Below are 5491 nucleotides of genomic sequence, written 5' to 3'. Positions count from 1 at the left end.
GAACCAAATCAGCATATTAATCCCCTTTCACACTGCCATTCCGGCAAATACACGGGTAAAGTGTTCCGGCAATTGTTCCCGGGTCGCTAGATTTTGCACTTTCACACTGCCAGTGATGACCCGGGATATGTGCGTGCTTTTACACACAACCCGTAAAGATCCCGCAACGACACGTGACATGAGTGCGTGACGTGTAATGTACAAGTCGAAAACGTTAGGCACGTTATACTTTCACTGAAGCAAGCGAACGATCTCGTCATCAGTGTGGAAAGTGAGGAACTAACTGATCTCTGCTTCATTACAGTTTGCACATATTTTTTTGTCGCGAACGTTGATCTTCCTTCAAAACAGCCTGTAAAAGAGTCACGCGATAACGCGCCTCATCACTTCGACATGGCATTACATCTGGCTTTTTGTTCACAGCGCTCGTCCCGGGTTGAACCCGGCAATGTTACTACTAGTAACTTACTAGGTCCCCGCCCCGGGTTCAATGCCGGAATCAATCCCGGGACGTGTTTGCTTTCACACAGAAGGCGACCCGGCAATGTTCTGGTAATTTGCCGGGTCCGACGTGCAATGTGAAAGGGGCTTTAGAATGATTTCTGAAGAATTGTGACATTCAATTCATCACAGTAAGAAATTACATTTAAAATACGAAATATATAAAAATGTAATCACATAATTGCGGCTTGCGTGAACATAAAATGTCAAAAACATTGAAAAAATCCTACCGACCTCAAACTTTTAAACAATAGTGTATGTTTTTCGAAAACCATGTGTGACCCTGGACCATAAAACCTGTCAAATTTGTTTTAAATTGAGATTTATACAGCATCTGAAAGCTGAATAAATAAGCTTTCCATTGATGTATGGTTGAAATGAAACCATACATCAATATGACTTATTCTGTGGAACACAAAAGAAGATACATACATTAGTCCAAGCTGCTCTTTCCCATAAAATAGACAGTCAATGATGTTTTAATTGACATGATCAAAACTTAAATGTCAGTCTATTCCTCACAAAGGTCCACTTTCACTCTATGGACAAGAACAGCTTTGACATTCTTTTAAACATTGTTTTTTTGTACGATGGAAGAAAGTTAGTTTGAACAAATTTGAGATTAGTTTTCTTGTTTTTTCCAGCAAATTTTAGGTCTTTGTGTATGTATATGTGTGTATGACTATGATAATATATTTGAATTTGTAATGATGTTTTTGACTGTTTGATTTCATGTACATGCTGTCGTATGTACTGTATGAATGTTAAATGTGCTGTACTGTGTTAAATGTAAGAATCTGGAGAGCATACGTTGAGTCTGAAGGGTCGAGAATCCCAGGACTGTGTGTGAAGTGGATTCTCTGCCCGAGGAGTCCAAGCTCAGCTTCCAGAGATGATATACTGGTGCAGGTTTCACCTCAGGGAGCTTCCTCCATCCTGACCACCAGGGCATGTGTTCATGAAGTATTTCAAAACCCGACAGCTGATCTGGGGTCTGTTTGGTTGTGTGGAGATCTAGACCTCACCCTGCTCAAAGTGCTATGAGTGAATATGAAGCTTAATCACGCCACAGACATAATAACCCCTCACCTTTTAATACTGTCTTTTTTTCTTTTTGTGGATGCTGCATTTACAAAATAATTCTCCATCTCCTGTGAGTATGTTTTCCAAATATTTAGCAAACACATTCGATTTGAAGACACATTTGTCTTTTTAAGGGCATCGCTCGTTTGACGGCGTGTGTAAAGGGCTTTTTTCTTTTGATTTCCTGTTTGTTTGAGATCTTTGACACTTTGGTCTAACTCTTAGCATGATCCTAGTGTGTGCGTATGTGAGAGAGAGAATGCGTGTTTTTTTTAAAAAATCAGAATGCATAGAAGGCAAATGCTGCAAATGTTTCTGATCTACCATTTTGTACCAACTTTAAACAAATAAAAATGTAAAAAGCATGTTGAAAGATTTTGGGTGTTATTTTTTTCTTCTCATGGACACCTGAGGCCAAGACTGACTCATACCTTTATTTTTATTAATTAATTTCTGTCCTCAAGGATTGTTTCTTTTAAGTAATATACAAGAATCACCCCCTTTAAAATCACATTTTGTTGCTTTGCAGCATGAAATGATAAAACGGGCAAAGTTGTTTTATTCAGCTGTATTTAATCAGTGCAATTTATAATATCAAAGTGAAAGATATAACACCAACATGTCCGAAAATAAATAAATAATGACAGTTGGAAAAAGGATCACCCCAGCCCCTTGTGTAATTATTTTGTTGAACCACCTTTTGTTTTAATTTCAATCTTTAGTCTGTTGGGATTTGTCTCTTTGCAGAACTGCTCAAGTTCATTTCAATTTGATGGTGACCATTTGTGGACTGCAGTCTTGAAGTCATTCCACAGATTTTCAGTGGGGTTAAAGTCTGGGCCATGCAAGGACATTCATCTTTTTCTCCTTCAATCACTGTTTGTAAGTTTTGCTGTGTGCTTTGGGTCTTTGTGATGTTGGAAGGTAAACCTTCTTCCCCTTGACAACTTTGTGGAGAATTTGTGATATTTTTGTCTCAATGTTTTAGAGAGATAAAGTACAGGAAGTAATATAAGATAATGTTAAATAACATTACCACAAAGCTACTTATATTTCTTCCTGTACTTTTTGTTGTCGTGTTGTTTCTAGTAAAATAAAAAAATTAAATTACCTTAATTTAATTTAAATGCTGGAATGACATTCTCATTCTATACAAATTCAGACTTTTTTTTTGTTTTGTTTGCTTATTATTTTAATTGTTTCAACCATTCAATTAAAGTTCTATCACCTTTTGAAAGCGATAGCCAACAAGTTGGCCACAGGGGGGCAGCATAATATATTTATATAGATATACTCTCTAGATATTCCTAATGTCTTGACTTCTTGTTTCTTCGAAGCTGTTTAAGATGAAGGCCCTTGTAAAAAAGACTTTTAACCGAAACGAGACTTGACACTAATCAATAAGAGATTTGTATGTCAGTACACTGATTCAAATCTCCCATCTTAAAATTAAAAGGGGTAGCTTGGCTGGGAGGGATGTCTATTTTAGTTGACCCCAGATCAGATGGGGGATTTTGGTTTTTTAATCTGTGGAGTTCTGGAATAGCAAAGTTTCTGACCAAAGAGCCCTTTTTGTGTTTTGATAGGCATGTACTTACATAAGTGGCCTCTCCGTCAGCAGAATGAGGGCAGCGGCCAGAATCTAGTCATGTGTTGTCCTTCAGGGATACAGTTCTACAACAGCAGAGTGTGTGTTTGATGGATCAACACAGATGTGTGTACAAAACCCAAATTCCCACCAAACCTTTGATTGTGCCACGTATGAGGCAACCCGTAAAACAAGATTAAAAACAGCACCAATTATATATTTTCCGTTTAAGGAGCCAACATAAACAACCCGAAGCTAGGTTAGAGTTTGAAAGATGGATGTTTTTCCAAAGCATTTTCAAATCTCACTCAAATAAGCCCTCTGTTTTAATAAGCATCTCAGGTTAATGAGGAAACTTTAAAAAGAAGAAATAGATGACAATATCTCATTACTCACTCTTAATTAAAAAAAATAATAAAAAAATCTCATTTATTTGCAAGCAATTTAAACTTTGTATATAGATTAGTAGCATTCTGGCAGCAGATTTATCTCTCCCACTTTCTTAGTCTATTTAATCATTTTCACACCCTCTTCTTCACTTCCATTTGTTCGTCTTGCTTCATATACAAGATCCTAAAGCGAAATGTGTGTATCGGCATGTCAGCATGGCATAGTCCCATAACCCTCATTACTGACCTGAAATAACATCATGAAAGCCCAAAGTCATGCGGAGTTAACAGCATGTCTTCAGAGGTGCTCTCAGCTGAAACTGATATTGATTTCCATCGGATTGTTATTATTGGAGCAGCAAAATAGATTGCGCTCAAAGACGGTGGAATTTTTTATTAGCCCATCAGTTCCACAACGTGAGCTGCAAAAAAAAAAAAAAAAAAGAGGTGAAAAGTCACTCATTGCTCTTGTCCGGAAAATGTTTAGAAAATCTCTAGATTATAGTTTGTTTATTGCTTATGTTGTATTGTTTTTCGCCATTGTCTTTTTACTTGGATGTTTTGAAGCTATATTTAATTAGTTGAAAATTACTTGTAAATTATTATTAATTTGGAATTTGCAAATAAATAGCAGCAGCATCTGTCATTTATGTTACGGAAACTGAGAATTGTTGTATTTAACTAAAGTAATGACTACTGAAATACCCTAGTTTGTATTGATAAAAGAACTAAAGGACGAAATGCATTGTGATTTACACAAAATGGTTTTGTAATTGAATCATTACCTTTTAAATAATATTCACACCTCTAAAGAAAAGAGGCTATTTGTTTTTAAGAAGTACATTTTGTGCTACTGAACAAGCGAATTTGCTTCATGCATTCAAGTGCAAATGATGCAAGTGTTTTTCTGGTTAAACCCCTACCAACTACTAATAACTACCACCAGATTCTAGAAAACAGTTGTCAGCAGATCAGAGGAGGATGTCTCAGACCCATTTCCTGTTTTTCCTTCTAATGAGTTCTTCTTGTGACACTATTACAGTGTTTGCAAAAAGAAAAAAAATTCATCCCCATGTGGTTCCGTTATGGTGCAAAGTAAGAAAAGGATTTGTGACAGCAACTGTGTTCATTCCAACACCCTGTAGTCTGGAGAAGAGAATCCATCGAGAATGCTGATAATACAGATGAATATTACAGATTCTTAATTTATCAGTATTTGTACGATGTTGGTTATTTAATTGTGCATGCTCATTTCCTTATTTTTACTACATTTAGATTAGTCATCATCAAACACTCACTTAAAGTTAATCTTTAAAACACCAGTAAATGAATAACTGTTAAATTAAATCTTTAGCAAATCTTAAAATACCAGTTTTTCTGATTATACATTATAATGTTGCCTATATTCACTTTAGCGATTTCATTTACATTTATTTAGACATAGTAGTACGGAATTTAATTATTGGGCCAAATACTTGTGGCCATGTCGTTTGTACAGTATAAAGTTTCACATTTTGTCAGAGTAGGAGCCGACTGTCGGCTGTGACAATCTCAGGACCTCTGATGTTAAATCGACATTGTGTGATTCTGCTTATCGATTCTAATTCTTATTAATTTTTCCAATAATAATGTAAAAAAACAGACATTCAGATGTCAAACATGTTCTCGATACCCAACCCTAGTCCTGCTTTGTATGCAGGTTATTATATATGCTTGGCCGCTTTCACATGAACAGACCAGTGGAGCACAATAACCTCCTGATTCCAGTGAGTCTGCTGCAACAGTAGACGCTTATTACTTTTTTCCCTTCCTCGTGCACATGCTTATTCCCTCACTTTCTGATTCTCCTGTAGGTAACAAGCAGGTGTTTAATTTCCAGTGAGTTTCTGTGAAATTCACTTGAGCAGAAATTAAGACGTGAACTGCTATT

Source organism: Carassius auratus, unplaced genomic scaffold, assembly GCF_003368295.1.
Source record: "Carassius auratus strain Wakin unplaced genomic scaffold, ASM336829v1 scaf_tig00215781, whole genome shotgun sequence".
Classification (NCBI taxonomy): domain Eukaryota; kingdom Metazoa; phylum Chordata; class Actinopteri; order Cypriniformes; family Cyprinidae; genus Carassius; species Carassius auratus.
This window is presented reverse-complemented; position numbering follows the sequence as displayed.